The sequence below is a fragment of the Myotis davidii genome, unplaced genomic scaffold (assembly GCF_000327345.1).
Source record: "Myotis davidii unplaced genomic scaffold, ASM32734v1 scaffold1449, whole genome shotgun sequence".
Lineage (NCBI taxonomy): Eukaryota > Metazoa > Chordata > Mammalia > Chiroptera > Vespertilionidae > Myotis > Myotis davidii.
The window spans coordinates 297640-310972 of NW_006300215.1; positions in this window are offsets into that span (position 1 = coordinate 297640).

A 13333-nucleotide genomic window follows, 5' to 3' on the forward strand; every position below is an offset into this window, starting at 1 on the left:
AGGCCATGGTGGGTTGTCAATGGCCTTCCTTTACAAAGGCCAGTCTTTACCTAAAGTGAGCCTGTCTATTGTCTTTTTGCATCTAAGATAGTATAACTTTAAAATGTCACAGTAATCTTTTTTTCCAGACCCCTCAAGGCACACTCATCAGATCAGGAGACCACAGAACCCCTCATTGTTATCTTATTCCTTGAATACTGTCTTTATTTGCTGTAGATGTTAACTATTAACTATCCTGTACCCACCAATGTAAAAGAATTATGTGTCTCTTCATTTTATTCTTTATCCAATTCCAAAGATTTCTCTGCTTTGCTTTCTTCCATCCCCTTAATCTACCATCAGTGGATTTCATGTAATTCTCTTTATATTTCCTCCTTTGATTTTAATGTATAAATAAGCTGCAAAATTGCCATTCTTTGGAGCATTTTCTCATTTCACTGAGATTTTGCCTTCTGGCAGTTGTGCTCAGATTGGCTCAAACTAACTCTTATGAGACTTTTTATTAGGCTGAATGTTCTTTCATTAACAAAATCAATTAATTGATGAATGTTTTGATTTTCCATGATTCATGATTACATATGGAAAAGTGATTAGTACTTCCTAGTTTAATGGAATGGCTGAATAATTGTTCCTTTAAGTTTAGCTTCTGCCCTTTTCTTGTTTACTGAGACCCTGAAAGCATTATATTGAGTCAAGAGGCCTGGGATCTGTTCTGAGGCCTGCCCCTGACAGGTTGCATGATCCTAAGCATCTGGATCTGTGTTGTCTCATTTCTAAATGGAGGCTTTAAGACTAGACTTACAGTTTTTAACTAGACATACACATCAGAATCAGTGGTGGAACTTAAAAATATATGCAGGCTTTGACACTAGTGTCCTAACTCTAGAGGTCAGAATTTGGCAGAGAATGAGTTACATGATATTTAAGACTCCTCTGACTTCCTATCACACCACCTTGGTCCAAGGCCTCTTACCTCACTTCCTGACTATGCTTCTAAGAGACATTCTGGTCTCTTGGTCTCACAGCTCATCTTCTCCTTCTTCTAGACTATCCATGTCCCATTGAACAATTTCCTCAAAACTAACTTTATAAGGTTGTGATGTGACCCAACAACCACAAGTAAGTTCCCACAGTCCATAGAAATTTTTTAATCAGAACCTCACCCCACTTTTCCCATTTATTTCTTCTCCACTGAGAACTTTTCATACCAAGAATCTGGTCTTCTCTCTTCTTGTAACAATTGTTATCTATACCTCATGACCCCAAAGTTAGCCCATTGTTTTATCTTTTTCTGACTTGATTCTATCCTCATGAAGTTTTTCCAAATACTTCAGTTCACATTGTTCTCTCTTACTTGAAATCCTATAAAACAGATTGCTCATGCCACTTATTATTTGTCATTTTAATGTATTATTAAATGATAGTCTGAGATAAGCAAGTAGTTTAATGTGATCTGCATTTACCCTTAATTTTTAATCTTTTAAAATGTTGGAATTACATCTTTCTTACACAGTTTTTATATCTCTAATAGTACATAAAACACAAAACTTATAAATGCTATTAAATTGAATGATTGTAGTAGTTTTAGATCCTCTAGATTAGAGGTGGTGATATTTACGTATTCATTTCTTCATTCAGGCTTCAGGGGATAGCAGTAACCAAGAGATAGTCTCTGCTTTAAAGGAGCTTCCAGACTAGTTTGAAATGAAATATATATAATGTAGGGCAAGAGGATAAAAAAATGTGTTTAAGTGAGAGGTGAAGTGGACATATTTAGGTGGTTAGGAAAGCCATTCTGATGAAGTAACATTTGAGCAGAGACTTAGTAGAGTGAGAGATGACATGTGGATATCTGAAAGAACAACATTCCAGGCTTCTGGAACAGTAGGCCCTAAAGTTAGAATACGCCTGGCACATTCAAATAGCAGCAAAAGGGGCTGTTATGGCTGGAATGGAATAAATGGGAAGCGGGGGGGCAGAAGGGGATGGAAGGAGATAAGTTAATACCAAAATGGTAACATTGCCAGATCATGTTGGGCTCTTGAATAGACAGACTTTTGAATTTTATTTTGAGATGGAAAACTTTAGAAAGTTTGTTGGCAGGGCAGTGATATAATCTGTTTTATGCTTAAAAAGACCATTCTGGGTCTGCTATGAAAAACACTTTTCCAGGCTGGAGGTTGAAGGGCAATGAGAGGCTGCTACATTAGTCCAGGCAAGAAATGAAAGTAGATCAGACCAGGGTGGGAGCATAGTAGATGCTAGAATAATGTCAAAGTCAAGAATATTTATTGTTAACTTTGAGGAGGGTTATGAGCAGAAGAGAGAACTCCAAGAATTGATGGCCTGCACAAATGGAAGAACTGAGGAAACTGTGGGAAGAGCATGTTTGGGTGGATGGAGATCAAGGATTTGTATTCTGACCATGTGAAATCCAAGATGCAGATCAGTTTCAAATGGAAGTGGAGAGGCTGACTAGATGTTGTATCTAAGAATCTGGAGTTCAGGGGAGAGGACTTTATACTGCAGAGAGTGGGAAGATAGCTAGAAAGTTTAATGTTTGTAAAGTGTAGGAAGATTAAGTTTATTTTAAAGCAAGTTTGTTCTTGCCTCAAGGCCTTTGTACATGCTTCCCCTTACCCTTCTGTGCTCCTCCCAGCTGCTTCCTGGCATTCCAAATCACTTCAGTCCTCAGAAGGGCTACTCTGACTTTCTAATGCTTTCACTTTAACCTAGATCTTCTCTATATATCTTTTATTGCGCTTATTACCACCTGAAATTATCATGTTTATTTTTTAATATTTAAGATCTGTGTCCCTTCACATGAAAGTAAGCTGGGTAAGAGTGGACCGACCTGGTGCTAGAATGGTGCCTCTCATAGCATAAGCCTTCCTTAAGCATTAGACAGATGTATGAATGGATGAGGGAAAAGTAATATTTTGCTTTTGAAACACAGCTGGAATCAAAAAGAAAATGAGCAGTAGGTGGACAGCAATGCAAAAATGTCCCTGATAAATTAACCCATTCTTTAAAGAAATGTCCCTCAGATGAGTTATTTTTCTTCCTTTCTTTACATTTGAAATATAATCTACTGAAATCCCTTTTTTATTTCATTTCAAATACTGTGAGGAGGTTGATTTAATAGGTTTAACACATTCTTATCATTAATCTGATAAATCAAACCTAAGTTGGGGTTTACAATTGAAGTATGCATTGCTTTTACTCTTACTGAAGTTTCATGACCTTGCAAAGGAAAACTACTTTCAACAAAAATGTCAGTTTAATTCAAATTACATTTTATAGGATAGTACAATCTTGCTGTACCATTCCATTTTCAGTTCAATGTTATTTTATCATATGGAAGCAAAACCAACAGATTGTTTCGGTAGAAAAGCCTTCTGCATTCAACAGTACATTGACTTTTTCTGGAAACGAAGTCTGTGTTAGACAAGCAGAACTTCATTTTTTTCATCTCTCTCCGAACTTGAATCATTTAAACTTAAGGCCACATAACTTCAGTATATCTACACTAATAAAAGAGAAAGATGCAAATTAACCATCACTGTGCCAATCGGCTACAACCAAAAGCCATGCCCACCAGCCAATCAGGAGCGAGTATGAAAATTAACCCAACTAAGATGGCGGCAGCCACAGAACTGGAGCGAGCAGGATGCTTGGGTTGCCCCTTGCAATCGAGGAAGCCAAGTTTTCCGCCTGCCCTGGCTGACCCTTGGCTCCACTCAAGGCTACAAAGTTTCAATAATAGAAGATAAATAAATCCCAGATACTGGCTTCCAGCCAGCTTCCACTGGAAGCTTGGGTGGCTGGGGGCTGTGGTCAGCCTACAAACAGCCATCAGCCCCAACCCCAGCAGGATCCCCCCAACCTGAAGGGGCTGTGGTCAGCCTGCAAAGAGCCATCAGCCCCTCACACAAGTTGGCCACACCCTCATGGGGTGAGAGTCCCCACTGGGGGGCTTGGCCAGCCTGCAAACAGCCATCAGCCCTTCACCCAGGCTGGCCAGGCACCCCAGCAGGACCCCCACCCTTCGGAGGTCAGTGTGCTCCCACAGGGGGAGCTCTGCTCAGCCACAAGCCAGCCTGATGGCTGCCAGCACAGTGGTGGTGGCAAAAGCCTCTCCTGCCTCCTCAGCAGTGCTAAGGATGTCCAACTGCAGTTTAAGCCTGCTCCCAGCTGGGAAGTGGACATCCCTTGAGGGCCCCCTGGCTGCCAGAGGGATGTCTGACTGCCAGATTAGGTCCAATCCCCTGAGGAGCAGGCCTAAGCCAGCAGGTGGTCATCCCTCAAGGGGTCCCAGACTGTGAGAGGGCACAACCTGGGCTGAGGGCCCCCTCACCCCCCAGTGCACAAATTTTTGTGCACTAGGCCTCTAGTTTTTATATAAAGTGAAATTTGTTTTTGATGCCTTGGGCAGCCAGGATGGTCACTGTAAATAGGATTAGCTCCATCAGAGCTCTGAGTCAACATGTGGACATGCTTTTGACTTTGGGAGTTTATTTTTATGTATGTAAGGTAGATGTGATAATAAAGTGTGGAATAATTTTTGCCAATAGCTCATATCTTCAACATAGGGTTTTAAGAGAAAGGCTAAAAGAGACCAGAAAAAAGTAACATTCTATGAGAAGTACCCAAAAGACAAGTCATGTTTTGTTTAGACCAGTGGTTCTCAACTTGGGTGATTTTGTCCCTCACGGAATAATTTGGCAATGTCTGAAGACATTTACAGTGGTCTCCAACTGGGGTGTGTGTGTAGGGGGGAGCATTATTGTTAATCTAGTGAATAGAGGCCAGGAGTGTTGTTAGAATCCTATAATGTACAAGACAGTCCCCACAAAATTTAATTATATGGCCCCAAATGTCAATAGTTGTAGGGATTGAAACAGTGTATTGCTTTTCCCAAAGGAGCAATGTTATAAATGGTGATAACGTTTCTACTCCAGAGGGCTATATTGGCAAAGATGGTTATCTGTCCACCAGAACCTATTCTTGTCATCCATAGTATTTGCTTTACCTGTCTACATTGCATTTCCTAGCTGATTTCTCATCAGAAACTCTACAGGCCAGAGGGAATGGCATGAAGTACTCAAGTTACTAAAAAGCAAGGATGTGACACCAAGATTACTGTACCCAGCAACACTATCACTCAAAATAGATGGTCAAATAAAAAGCTCCCTAGATCAAAAAACCAAAAAAAAAACAACAACAAAAAAAAACAGACTAAAGGAGTATTTTACTACCTACCCAGCATTACAAGAAATGCTAAAGGGATTGCTGTAATGAGAAGAAGAAACAGAGAAACCTAGCCATACAGAAATATAATGGCAATAAATAACTACCTATCAATAATAACCCTAAATGTAAGTGGACTAAGCACTCCATTCAAAAGGCATAGGATAAAAAAATTTGACCCAACTATATGCTGACTACAAAACACCCACCTCAAAACAAAAGACACACACAGGATGAGAGTGTGTGGGGATGGAAAAAAATTTTCCATGCAAATGGAAAAGAAAAAAAAAGCTGGTATAGCAATACTCATATCTGACAAAATAGACTTTAAAATGAAGGCCACCACAAGAGACAACAAAGGTCACTACATATACTAAAGGAATAGATCCAACAAGAGAATATAACACTAGTAAACATGTATGCACCCCATATAGGAGCACCTACACACACACACACACACACACACACACACATAACTTCTAGAGGACTTCAATGTAGAGATAGACAGCAATATAGTCATCTTAGGGGACTTTAACACCCCTTTGACTTCACTGGATAGATTTTCCAGACAAAAACTTACCAAGGAAACAGAGACTCTAAAGGACATACTGGATCAGATGGATTTAAGTGACATTTATAGAACATTTTACTCCAATGCAGCAGAATATAAATGCTTCTCAAGTGTACATGGATCACTCACAAAGATAAAGCACATGTTAGAACACAAAACAAGTCTCTACAAGTTCAAGAATATTGAAATCATATCAAGCATCTGCTCAGATCACAGTGACATGAAATTAGAAATCAACTACAGTAAAAACACCTCAGAACATTCAAATACATGGAGGCTAAACAGCATGCTATTGAACAATAAATGGGTTACCAAGGAGATCAAGAAAGAAATCAAAAACTTTCTGGAAACAAATGAAAATGAACACATAACAACCCCAAATTGCTGGGACACAGCAAAAGCAGCCCTGAGAAGGAAGTTCATAGCACCACAGGCATACCTCAAAAAAACAAGAAAAATCAGCAGTAAACTATCTAACCCTACAACTTAAAGAACTAGAAAGAGAACAATAAGAAAAGCCCAGAGTACACATAAGCAAGGAAATAATAAAGATTGGAGCAGAAATAAATAACATAGAGAAAATAATTTAAAAAATCAATGAAACCAAGAGCTGGTTCTTTGAAAGGATGAACAAAATCAAAAAATCATTAGCCAAACTCCTCAATAAACAAAGAGAGAGGACCCAGATAAATAACATCAGAAAAGAAAGTAGAGGAGTAACCACTGACACCTCAGAAATACAAAGGATTATAAGAAAATACTATGAACAACTATATGCCAACAAGCTGGACAATGTGGATGAAATAGACAAATTACTAGAAAAATACAAACTACCAAAACTGAATCAGGAAGAATAAAAAAAACTGAATAGGCCAATAAAAATGTGTGAAATAGAAGCAGAAATAATAATAAAAAAAAAACCTCCCACCAAACAAAAGCCCAGATTAGATGGCTTCACAGGGAAGTTTTACCAAATATTCAAAGAAGAACTAACACACTCCTCAAAATATTTCAGAAAATCCAAGAGGAAAGAACACTTCCAAACTCTTTTTATGAGGCCAGCATTATCCTAATTCCAAAACCAAATAAAGACACTACAAAGAGAAGAATTACAGGCCAATATCCCTCATGGACATAGATGATAAAATCCTCAACAAAATATTAGCAAATCACATCCAGCAATATATTAAAAAGATCAAACACTATGATCAAGTGAGATTTATTCCAGGGATGCAAGGCTGGTATAATAGTCACAAATCAATAAAAGTGATACATCACATAAAGAAATTGAAAGATAAAAATCACATGATCATATCAATATATGCAGAAAAAGCACAAGACAAAATCTAATACCCATTTTTTTATTGTTTAAAGTATTCCATATGTCTCCTTTTTCCCAAATTGACGCCCTCATTCACACCCCCCCAGGAAAAGCCCCCACCACCTCAGTGTCTATGTTCATTGCTTATGCTAATATGCATGTATACAAATCTTTTTGTTGATCTCTTATTTCCCCACCCTCCCCTGCCTTCTCTCTGAGGTCTGTTCAATGTTTCTTTGTCTCTGATCTATTTTCGTTCATCAGTTTATGTGGTTCATTATATCCCACATATGAGTGAGATCATGTGATATTTATCTTTCTCTGACTGGCTTATTTTGCTTACATAATGCTTTCCAGGTCCATCCATGCTGTTGCAAATGGTAAAAGTTCCTTGTTTTTTATAGCAGCATAATATTTCATTGTGTAGATGTACCACAGTTTTTTAAGCCACTAATCTGTTGATAGGCACTTAGGTTGTTTCCAAATCTTAGTGATTGTAAATTGTGCTGCTATGAACATAGGGGTGCATATATCCTTTCTGATAAGTGTGTCTTTCCTTTTGTTAAGTTGCATGAGTTCCCTGTAAATGTTGGAGATTAGACCCCTATCTGAGATGGGATTGGCAAATAAGTTCTCCCATGCAGTGGGCTTTCTTGTGGTTTTGTTGATGGTCTCTTTTGCTGTGCAGAAGCTTTTTATTTTGATGTAGTCTAATTTGTTTATTTTTTCTTTAGTTTCCATTGCCCTACAAGCTGTATCGGGAAAGATATTGCTAGGACATATGTCCGATATTTTGCTGCTAATGGAGTCTTCTAAGATTTTATGGTTTCCCATCTTACATTTAAGTCCTTTAACCATTTTGAGTTTATTTTTCTGTACTGTGTAAGTTGGTGATTTAATTTTATATTTTTGCATGTATCTGACCAATTTTCCCAGCAGCATTTATTGAAGAGACTGCCTTGACTCCATTGTATGCTCTTGTCTCCTTTGTCAAATATTAATTGAGCAAATGGCTTTGGTTGATTTCTGGCTTCTCTGTTCTGTTCCATTGGTCTATATGTCTGTTCTTGTGCCAGTACCAGGCAGTTTTGAGAACCGTGGCTTGGTAATATAGCTTGATATCTGGTATTGTGATTCCTCCAACCATGTAGTTCTAGCTCAGGATTGCTGTGCCTATTCAGGATCTTTCTCTATTCCAGATGAATTTTTGGAGAGTTTATTCTAGGTCTGTGAAATATGCAATGGTATTTTAATGTAGATTGCATTGAATCTATAAATTGCTTTTGGTAGTATAAACATTTTAATGATGTTGATTCTGCCAATCCATGAACACACTACCTTCTTCCATTTGTTTATGTCTTCCTCTATCTCTTTTTTCAAATATCCTGTAGTTTTTTGAGTGCAGGTCATTTACATTTCAAATATCCTGTAGTTTTTTGAGTGCAGGTCTTTTACCTCCTTAGTTGTTTATTCTTAGGTGGCTTAATTTGTTTGTGGCAATGGTAAATGGTATTGTTTTTTTAATTTCTTTTTCTGTGAGTTCATTATTGCTGTATAAAAAAACCCATAGATTTCTGGGTGTTAATGTTACATCCTGCTACATTGCCGAATTCATTTAAGTCTAGTAATATTTTGATGGAGTCCTTAGGGTTTTCTATGTACAATATCATGTCATCTGCAAATAATAAGAGTTTTACTTCTTTGTTTCTAATTTGTATGCCTTTTATTTCTTCTTCTTATCTGGTCACTATGGCTAGCACTTCCAGTACTATGTTGAACAGGAGTGGTGAAAGTGGACATCCCTGTCTTGTTCCTGTTCTTTGCAGAAATGGTTTTAGTTTATGCCCATCAAGTGTGATGTTGGCTGAAGGTGAGTCATATAAGGCTTTTATTATGTTGAGGTATGATCCCTCTATCCCCACTTTGCTGAGAGTTTTTATCAAGAAATGGTGTTGGATTTTGTCAAATGCTTTTTCTGCATTGATTGATATGATTATGTGATTTTTGTCTTTCAATTTGTTTATGTGGTATATCATATTTATGGATTTGTGGATATTGTACCATCCTTGCATCCCTGGAAGAAATCCCACTTGGTCATGCTGTATGATCTTTCTAATGTAATGTTGAATCCGATTTGCTAGAATTTTGTTGGAAATTTTAGCATCTATGTTCATTAGGGATATTGGCCTGTAGTTCACTTTCTTTGTGGTGTCTATATCTGGTTTTGGGATTAGGGTAATACTGGATTCATATAAAGAGCTTAGAAGTGTGTGCCTTCCTCTTGAATATTTTTGAATAGTCTGAGGAGGATAGTTTTATTTCTTCTTTGAATGTTTGATAGAACTCCTCTGTAAAGCTGTCCAGATGAGGGCTTTTGTTTACCGGAAGATTTTTGATTATGCTTCAATTTCTTCTGTACTTATTGGCCTATTCAGGTTTTTTATTCTTCCTGATTGAGTTTTGGAAGCTAGTATTTTTTCTAAGAATATGTCCATTTTATCTATGTTGTTGCTTGTTGGAGTAGAGTTGTTCATAGTTTTGTTGTTGTTGTTGCTTTTTTTTACAGTTCTTTGTAGTTCTGTGAGGTCAGTTGTTACTTTACCTCTTTCATTTCTGATTTTGTTCATTTAGGTCCTCCCCCTTTCCTTCTTGATGAGCCTGGCTAGTGGTTCATCAATCTTGTTTATCCTTTCAAAGAACCAGCTCTTGGTTTTATTGATCTATTGCACTTTCTTTTTCTTCTTTTTTTTTTTTTTTTTGGTCTCTATGTCATTTATTTCCACTCTGATCTTTATTATTCCCTTCTTTCTGATTATGGTGGGCTTTTCTTGTTGCTCTCTTTCTAATTCTTTAAGTTTTAGTATCAGCTAATTTATTACCATTTTTTCTTGTTTTTCTGAGGTAGGCCTGTAAAGCTATGAACTTCCCTCTCAGGACTGCTTTAACTGTGTCACATAAATTTTGGATTGTTTTATTTTCATTGTCATTTGTTACCTGTATGCTTTTTATGTCTGCTTTGATCTCTTTGGTAATCCAATCATTTTTAACAGCATGCTATTTAGCCTCCCAGTGTTTTTTTTTTTCATTGTTTCATTTTAGTTGATTCCTAATTTTATGCCAGTGTGATCTGAGAAGGTGCTTGATATGATTTCTATCTTCTTGAATTTTTAGAGACTTTGCCTGTGTCCCAATATGTTGTCTCTCTTTGAAAATGTCCGATGTGCACTTGAGAAGAATGTATATTCTGTAACTTTGGGATGAAATGTTCTGAAGATGATAATTAATTCTATCTGATCTAGTGAGTCATTTAGGATTGATGTTTCTTTGTTGATTTTTTGCTTAGAGAATTTATTCAGTGGTGTCAATGGGGTATTAAAGTCCCCTACTATGACTGTATTGCTGTCGATCTCTCCCTTGATATCTTTTAGCAGTTTTATTATGTGTTTTGGTGCTCCTGTATTGGATGCATATATGTTTACTAGAGTTACATCCTCTTATTGAATTGCTCCCTTTAGTATTATGAAGTAGCCTACCTTATCTCTTGTTATGGCCTTCACTTTGAGGTCTTTTTTGTCAGATATAAGTATTGCTAACCCATCTTTTATTTTCAATTCCATTTGCCTGAAAATTTTTTTACCATCCCTTCACTATCAACCTGTGTGAGTACTTTGTTGTGAGGTGGGTCTCTTGTAGACAGGAGATATATGGGTTACATTTTCTTATCTATTAAGTACCCTATGTCTTTTAATTGGATCACTTAAACTATTTACTTTTAAGGTTATTATTGATAGGTTCTTGTTTGTCGCCATATTTATTCTTTATGCCTGTGTTCCTTCTTCCCTTCCTATTTCTTGTTTTTATAGCAGTCCATTTAGCATTTCTTGCATTGATGGCTTGGTGGTAATAAACTCCCTTTGCCTTTTTTCTTTTTTCTATGAAGCTTCTTATTTCACTTTCAATTTTGAATGATACCCTTGTTGGGCATAGTATTCTTGGATTCAGTCCCTTGCTTTGCATCACTTTGTATAGTTCATTCCATTCCATTCTGGCCTGATGTGTTTCTGTTGAAAAATCTGTTGATAGTCTAATGTTGATAGTCTAATTACCTTATAGGTAATTCCTGTCTTTCTCTAGTAGCCTTTAAGATTCTTACTTTGTCGTTGGTGTTTGCCAATTTAATTATGTTGTGTTTTGTTGTCGTTCTTTTTGGGTTCATTTTGTTTGGGACTCTGTGTGCTTCTTGAACTTGTGTGAGTTTTTCTTCCCAATATCAGGAAAATTTTCTGTCGTTATTTCTTCAAACACGTATTCTATTCCTTGCTCAGTTTCCACTCTTTCTGGCACCCCTATTATGGGGATATTGTCTCATTTCATATTGTCCTAAAGTTCCCTTAGGCTCTCCTCCTGCTTTATAAGTTTTGGTTTTTATCCAGTTACTGCTCTCTGTGTGTGTTTTTTTTCCTACTTTATCTTCTCATGTGTTAATTCAGTCCTCAGGTTCTTCTAGTTGACTATTGAAACTTTCCATTGTGTTCATTTTTTGAAGATAAGTCATTCTTCATTTCCTCCTGGTTCTTCTTCATTTTTGCTTGATTCTTACACATGTTGTTGAATTTGTCTTCCATCCTTTTTAGCGTCCTTATGACTATTGCTCAGAATTCTTTCTCTGATTAATTGTTTGCCTCCATTTCATTTACTTCCTTTTCTGGTGATTCCTTCTTTTTTTCCATATGAGGGCTGTTTCTTTGTCTCCCCATTTTTGCTCCTCTCAGGGTTTCTGATTAAGTGGCTCACTCTCTACCATGTTGACAGAAATGCACAAAATACAACTTGATAAGACATGACACAGAGCGAACAAAACATGAATGTATTCATGACACTGATAACCCCAATAAAGGTGACCACCAGAGGAAAAAAAATTAGAGGAGCGAAAAGAGAACAAAAACGATATTGAATAAAGGAAAAAAAGGTAATAGAGAAAAGAAAAAGAAGAGAAAAAAACAAGCAGAAAAGAAATATACATATATGGGGAGAAAACTCCTTAAAACAAATAAACCAAAAAATGCAAATAACAAACACCTAGAAAAAAAGGCGGAACTGAATTTAAAGAGGCAGAGCTTATTTCCAGAAGGTAAGGTAAAGGAATTGAATGAATGAGGGAATGGCCACGGTTTAGTATAGAGGAGTTAGAAAGAGAATGAGTGGATAAGAAGAAAAGTAAAAAATATCAATAAAAATAAAAAATCCCCTTTCTTTAATCTATCTATCTATATATTTATCCATCTATTTTTGGAAAAGGAGAATAGAGAGCAAATAGGCTTAATTTTGGTGAGTGGAACTAATTAAGCATTTAGGAAAAGAAGAGAGCAAGTGAGGTGACAAAAAAAAAAAACACAAATAAATAAAAAATTGACTAGTAAAGAAAAAGAGAAAGGTCCATGGACTTTGAGCAGGGGTGAGGAAATTATATACATGAATAAGCCAACAGAATACTAGTAATGCATCAATAAAGCAGATAAAGAAGATCAATTTTATCAAGGAGTAAAGAGAAAGGAGTGAGAAAATCTAAAACAGGAACAGGAGAAGAGAAACAGGATGAAAAAGGGAGAAATGAGGAAGAAAAGGTTGGTGAAAAGGTTGGCAAAATGAAACAATGAGGTAAAGTAAAGTAATAATACAAAAATTAAAATAGAATATAGAACCCTTATCCAAAAAATAAAAGGTTAAAATAATAATAATAATAATAACATTAAATAAATAAAAAAGAAAAATACTTCCCTTTCTTTCTTAAGTAAAAGATAAAAAGAAGTGAAGTAATGAAGTGTTGTTGGCTTCAGCTGAGTTTTAATGTCTTATGGGGGCCGGATTAAGACCCCTCTCATTATTCTGTCTGGCACTTCTCAGTTTCCTGTTAGGTAGTCAGGACCATGTTGAAGTTCCCAGCTATCTATCACTCCTCTGTGTCTGTCTCCACAGGCTTGGGTTTAGGCATGTGGGACCAATCTGCCCGCTTTGTTTGCCTGTCTGCTTTCAGTCATATTTACACAAGCATCTATTTCTGACATGGGCTCTAGGTGGCAGTGTTGCTGTATTAGTTTCTGGGATAACTAGGAGGGGCTAGGTCTTCTGGAGAAAAATGTTTAGGGTTGGAGGGACTGGGCTGTCCTCCTTTCCTGGTTGCCTCTCCCTGC